This window comes from Syngnathus leptorhynchus, unplaced genomic scaffold (assembly GCF_054491065.1).
Source record: "Syngnathus leptorhynchus isolate UIUO unplaced genomic scaffold, UIUO_Slep HiC_scaffold_107, whole genome shotgun sequence".
NCBI lineage: Eukaryota > Metazoa > Chordata > Actinopteri > Syngnathiformes > Syngnathidae > Syngnathus > Syngnathus leptorhynchus.
Window position 1 is genome coordinate 132868 of NW_028232074.1, and position 7133 is coordinate 140000.

A 7133-nucleotide genomic window follows, 5' to 3' on the forward strand; every position below is an offset into this window, starting at 1 on the left:
GCCAACGGCACTAGCGAGCGAATGTGTCCGCTCGGCGCTGGTTCCCGGGTCGAACCCGGAAGACAAAAAACGCCGGTCTCCGCCCGGAGCTCATGACAAACGAAAAATTTTCTAAGTGCCAACGGCACTAGCGAGCGAATGTGTCCGCTCGGCGCTGGTTCCCGGGTCGAACCCGGAAGACGAAAAACGCCGCTCTCCGCCCGGAGCTCATGACAAACGAAAAATTTTCTAAGTGCCAACGGCACTTGCGAGCGAATGTGTCCGCTCGGCGCTGGTTCCCGGGTCGGACCCGGAAGACGAAAAACGCCGGTCTCCGCCCGGAGCTCATGACAAACGAAAAATTTTCTAAGTGCCAACGGCACTAGCGAGCGAATGTGTCCGCTCGGCGCTGGTTCCCGGGTCGGACCCGGAAGACGAAAAACGCCGGTCCTCGCCTGGAGGTCCCAGCAAAATCGGCGAAAAAACGACTAAGTGTCAACTTTCGAAAAAACGACTAAGTGCCCACGGCTCTGCGGGGCTTGTGAGTCCGCCCCGCGCCGGTTCGGTGGTCGGCCTCAAAAAGCAAAAAATCAGCCTCTCTCCCTGGAGCTCACCTCGAGGTACCAGGGGGTGAGGTACCCGGGCTAAGGTGCAGTACCTTTTTTGGTCTTCAGGTGCGCCAGAGTACAATGAAATGGTCCCAGTAGTCAGTGTACTCATCGACTTTCCCCCCGTTTTCCAAAGCACCTCGTTTACGAGTATGGAGGAGATGGTGCTGGTCTCCCCACGGCGTCGGACACGCCGTCCTCGACAGCACAAGGTCGGATAGAAGACCTGGAAAGCGCCGTGGCACGCGCTGGAGGTGGGCACTTTGGCGAAAAAACGACTAAGTGTCAACTTTCGAAAAAACGACTAAGTGTCAACTTTCGAAAAAACGGCTAAGTGTCAACTTTCGAAAAAACGACTAAGTGTCACCTCTCTGAAAAAATGGCAAAGTGTCGCCTCTCTGAAATTTTTCTAAGTGCCCACGGCTCTGCGGGCTCGTGCATCCGAGCCGCGCCGGTTCTGCAACCGGCCTAGAATGACGAAAAATAACGGTCTCCTCCTGGAGCTCACAGCCAATTGTGGCGAAAAAGTGGCAAAGTGCCCACGGCCCTGCCGAGCTTTGGCGTCCGCTCAGCGCCGGTGCCGCAGTCGGCCTCGAATGACGAAAAATGACGGTCTCCTCCTGGAGCTCACAGCCAACTTGGCAAAAAGTTTCTAAGTGCCCACGGCCCTGCCGAGCTTTGGCGTCCGCCCAGCGCCGGTTCCGCAGTCGGCCTCGAATGACGAAAAATAACGGTCTCCTCCTGGAGCTCACAGCCAACTTGGCAAAAAGTTTCTAAGTGCCCACGGCCCTGCCGAGCTTTGGCGTCCGCTCAGCGCCGGTGCCGCAGTCGGCCTCGAATGACGAAAAATGACGGTCTCCTCCTGGAGCTCACAGCCAACTTGGCAAAAAGTTTCTAAGTGCCCACGGCCCTGCCGAGCTTTGGCGTCCGCCCAGCGCCGGTTCCGCAGTCGGCCTCGAATGACGAAAAATAACGGTCTCCTCCTGGAGCTCACAGCCAACTTGGCAAAAAGTTTCTAAGTGCCCACGGCCCTGCCGAACTTTGGCGTCCGCTCAGCGCCGGTTCCGCAGTCGGCCTCGAATGACGAAAAATAACGGTCTCCTCCTGGAGCTCACAGCCAACTTGGCAAAAAGTTTCTAAGTGCCCACGGCCCTGCCGAACTTTGGCGTCCGCTCAGCGCCGGTTCCGCAGTCGGCCTCGAATGACGAAAAATAACGGTCTCCTCCTGGAGCTCACAGCCAACTTGGCAAAAAGTTTCTAAGTGCCCACGGCCCTGCCGAGCTTTGGCGTCCGCCCAGCGCCGGTTCCGCAGTCGGCCTCGAATGACGAAAAATAACGGTCTCCTCCTGGAGCTCACAGCCAACTTGGCAAAAAGTTTCTAAGTGCCCACGGCCCTGCCGAGCTTTGGCGTCCGCCCAGCGCCGGTTCCGCAGTCGGCCTCGAATGACGAAAAATAACGGTCTCCTCCTGGAGCTCACAGCCAACTTGGCAAAAAGTTTCTAAGTGCCCACGGCCCTGCCGAGCTTTGGCGTCCGCCCAGCGCCGGTTCCGCAGTCGGCCTCGAATGACGAAAAATAACGGTCTCCTCCTGGAGCTCACAGCCAACTTGGCAAAAAGTTTCTAAGTGTCACATCTCTGAAAAAACGACTAAGTGTCAACTTTCGAAAAAACGGCTAAGTGTCAACTTTCGAAAAAACGGCAAAGTGTCACATCTCTGAAAAAACGGCTAAGTGTCGACTTTCGAAAAAACGGCTAAGTGTCAACTTTCGAAAAAACGGCAAAGTGTCACATCTCTGAAAAAACGGCTAAGTGTCACATCTCTGAAAAAACGGCTAAGTGTCACATCTCTGAAAAAACGGCTAAGTGTCGCCTCTCTGAAAAAACGGCAAAGTGTCAACTTTCGAAAAAACGACAGAGTGTCGCCTCTCTGAAAAAACGACTAAGTGTCGACTCTGAGAAAATGGCAAAGTGCCCACGGCTCTGCGGGCTCGTGCATCCGACCCGCGCCGGTTCCCCAGCCGGCCTGAAATAAGGCAAAACCAGCCTCTCCGCCTGGAGCTCAGAGCCAACTTGGCGAATATTTTCTAAGTGCCCACGGCTCTGCGTGGCTACGGCGTCTGCCCAGCGCCGGTTCCTGGGTCGAACCCCGAGGACGAGGAATGCCGGTCTCCGCCTGGAGGTCCCAGCTTAATCGGCGAAAATTTTCTAAGTGCCCACGGCTCTGCCGGGCTCGTGCATCCGACCCGCGCCGGTTCCCCAGCCGGCCTGAAATAAGGCAAAACCAGGCTCTCCCCCTGGAGCTCAGAGCCAATTGTGGCGAAAAAACGACTAAGTGTCAACTTTCGAAAAAACGACTAAGTGTCAACTTTCCAAAAAAACGGCTAAGTGTCGACTTTCGAAAAAACGGCTAAGTGTCAACTTTCGAAAAAACGACTAAGTGTCGCCTCTGAAAAAACGACTAAGTGTCGCCTCTCTGAAAAAACGACTAAGTGCCCACGGCTCTGGGGGGCTTGTGAGTCCGCCCCGCGCCGGTTCGGCGGTCGGCCTCAAAAAGCGAAAAATCAGCCTCTCTCCCTGGAGCTCACCAAAAATTTGTCGAAATTTTTCTAAGTTCTCCTCGAGGTACCAGGGGGTGAGGTACCCGGGCTAAGGTGCAGTACCTTTTTTGGTCTTCAGGTGCGCCAGAGTACAATGAAATGGTCCCAGTAGTCAGTGTACTCATCGACTTTCCCCCCGTTTTCCAAAGCACCCCGTTTACGAGTATGGAGGAGATGGTGCTGGTCTCCCCACGGCGTCGGACACGCCGTCCTCGACAGCACAAGGTCGGATAGAAGACCTGAAAAGCGCCGTGGCACGCGCTGGAGGTGTCACTGTGGCGAAAAAGTGACTAAGTGTCAACTTTCGAAAAAACGGCTAAGTGTCAACTTTCGAAAAAACGGCTAAGTGTCAACTTTCGAAAAAACTGCTAAGTGTCAACTTTCGAAAAAACGACTAAGTGTCGCCTCTCTGAAAAAACGGCAAAGTGTCAACTTTCGAAAAAACGACTAAGTGTCAACTTTCGAAAAAACGACTAAGTGTCACCTCTCTGAAAAAATGGCAAAGTGTCAACTGCGAATGTGGTGGTGCATGGAAGGAAGTGGAGGACGGCCGCCTCCTTAAACACAGGCCGGAGAGGAGCGTCAGGGCCAGGCTCCTCAAACATGGACCGAGTGTCGCCCTTAACACAGACCAAGGGGAGGACGGCCGCCTCCTTAAACACAGGCCGGAGAGGAGCGTCAGGGCCAGGCTCCTCAAACATGGACCGAGTGTCGCCCTTAACACAGACCAAGGGGAGGACGGCCGCCTCCTTAAACACAGGCCGGAGAGGAGCGTCAGGGCCAGGCTCCTCAAACATGGACCGAGTGTCGCCCTTAACACGGACCAAGGGGAGGACGGCCGCCTCCTTAAACACAGGCCGGAGAGGAGCGTCAGGGCCAGGCTCCTCAAACATGGACCGAGTGTCGCCCTTAACACGGACCAAGGGGAGGACGGCCGCCTCCTTAAACACAGGCCGGAGAGGAGCGTCAGGGCCAGGCTCCTCAAACATGGACCGAGTGTCGCCCTTAACACAGACCAAGGGGAGGACGGCCGCCTCCTTAAACACAGGCCGGAGAGGAGCGTCAGGGCCAGGCTCCTCAAACATGGACCGAGTGTCGCCCTTAACACGGACCAAGGGGAGGACGGCCGCCTCCTTAAACACAGGCCGGAGAGGAGCGTCAGGGCCAGGCTCCTCAAACATGGACCGAGTGTCGCCCTTAACACGGACCAAGGGGAGGACGGCCGCCTCCTTAAACACAGGCCGGAGAGGAGCGTCAGGGCCAGGCTCCTCAAACATGGACAGAGTGTCGCCCTTAACACAGACCAAGCGGAGGACGGCCGCCTCCCTAAATACAGGCCGAACCGGAGCGCGAGTGTCGCTCCTTAAACACGGACCGAGTGGAGGACGGCCGCCTCCTTAAACACAGGCCGAACAAAATGACACAAAGTGTCAACTGCGAATGTTGTCCATCCAAGGAAGGAGCGTGATGCCCGGCCGGCTCCTTAAACACAGGCCGAGAGTCGCCCCGGACGGTCCGCCTCGCGGCGCCCGTCTGCTCGGATAAAATGACACAAAGTGTCAACTACGAATGTTGTCCATCCAAGGAGGGAGCGTGATGCCCGGCCGGCTCCGAAAACACAGGCCGAGAGTCGCCCCGGACGGTCCGCCTCGCGGCGCCCGTCTGCTCGGATAAAATGACACAAAGTGTCAACTGCGAATGTTGTCCATCCAAGGAAGGAGCGTGATGCCCGGCCGGCTCCTTAAACACAGGCCGAGAGTCGCCCCGGACGGTCCGCCTCGCGGCGCCCGCCCGCTCGGATAAAATGACACAAAGTGTCAACTACGAATGTTGTCCATCCAAGGAAGGAGCGTGATGCCCGGCCGGCTCCTTAAACACAGGCCGAGAGTCGCCCCGGACGGTCGCCTCGCGGCGCCCGTCTGCTCGGATAAAATGACACAAAGTGTCAACTACGAATGTTGTCCATCCAAGGAGGGAGCGTGATGCCCGGCCGGCTCCGAAAACACAGGCCGAGAGTCGCCCCGGACGGTCCGCCTCGCGGCGCCCGTCTGCTCGGATAAAATGACACAAAGTGTCAACTGCGAATGTTGTCCATCCAAGGAAGGAGCGTGATGCCCGGCCGGCTCCTTAAACACAGGCCGAGAGTCGCCCCGGACGGTCCGCCTCGCGGCGCCCGCCCGCTCGGATAAAATGACACAAAGTGTCAACTACGAATGTTGTCCATCCAAGGAAGGAGCGTGATGCCCGGCCGGCTCCTTAAACACAGGCCGAGAGTCGCCCCGGACGGTCGCCTCGCGGCGCCCGTCTGCTCGGATAAAATGACACAAAGTGTCAACTACGAATGTTGTCCATCCAAGGAGGGAGCGTGATGCCCGGCCGGCTCCGAAAACACAGGCCGAGAGTCGCCCCGGACGGTCCGCCTCGCGGCGCCCGTCTGCTCGGATAAAATGACACAAAGTGTCAACTACGAATGTTGTCCATCCAAGGAGGGAGCGTGAGGCCCGGCCGGCTCCGAAAACACAGGCCGAGAGTCGCCCCGGACGGTCCGCCTCTCGAGGCGCCCGCCCGCTCGGATAAAATGACACAAAGTGTCAACTACGAATGTTGTCCATCCAAGGAGGGAGCGTGATGCCCGGCCGGCTCCGAAAACACAGGCCGAGATTCGACCCCGGACGGGCCGTCTTCTCCCGGCGCCCGCCCGCGTACGCCCCCCATCCCCGGTCGCCCGTCTGCTCCCGGCGGGCCTCCGAGTACCCCCTCACCCAACTGACCGACTGGCACTCATGACCCGCCTTGGTAGGGCCTCCATCGGCCTCGGCTCGTCCGACGTCGGGTGGACGGTTCCTACCCACTGCGGGTCGCACTCTAGCGCCCCGGCCGCCGCGTGAGCGTGCGCTCCCCGCGCCGCCCCGCAGGCCCCGGCGCGACCGTACTGCGGCGAGACCGAGACGACCCGGTTTGGCATCCATCCCACCTAGCCACGATCCACGGAGGCCGAGCGAGCGGCTGAGTGTCGGGCGCCGCGCGTGCGAGCGTCCGCCGGCCGCGCCGGTCCTTCCGCGAATGTCGTTTCTCAAACCCTCCGGCTTGATAGCGGCGGCACCACGGGAAGCCGTCCACACACACACCGTCCGACCTCTATCCGAAAAGCCTTCCCGACCAACCGCGGTCGCGGGGGCGTCTGTCGCTCCGCATCGGGGGGGCGTATGGCTTCCGCGCTACGCGCTGCGGGCTCGGGGGGGCCGCAACGGCTGAGTCTGACTCGGCCGGGGCGCAGCTTCCCTCCCGGCAGTCAGCAATAGTGCCGATCGCGCCTGCCACCAGCCCCCTCCCCGACGGGTTCGTCGGCGCCGGCTGGCCGCCGTCCGCCTTCGTTCCCCGAGGGTTCCCAACCAGCGCCGATCCAACTCCGCATCCTGGCCGCACGCAGTGCGTGCCTCGCGCGGGTAAGTCGCCGGTGCAGCGCCGCAGCTCCCGACCCCCGCGTACGGGAATAGTTGAGGGCCTCAGCGGGCCGCACCGACCGAGTCCGACTCGGGCCGGGGCGCAGATTCCCGCTTGGGTGACCGAACGTTCTCTGCTCGGGCCGGAGGGCCGACGCCCGTCCCCCCCCGTCGTCCCCCACGGACCGCCTCCGAGGCCACTTCGCACGGCTCATCCTCGGCTCCCTACCAATGCTTAATCGATGGGGCCGCCCGGCCGGATTCGCGCCACCCTGTCCACCGCGAGTCTCCCCAGACTAACCCGAGTTACCGCCCAGCTCGCCTAACCTTGCACTCGCTCTGCCAAACGGTCGTGTAGTCGGCGGGCCGTCCTACGGGTCGCCCTCCCTCCCCAAACGCGCGGCGGGATAGCGGCAAGGCGGCGGCGGCGGCCAGCGGCGTCGGGGCGCTCGCACCGGAGAAGAGGCGTCTTACGAGGCCGGGCGCAGCTCCCTCTCGTTTACTTG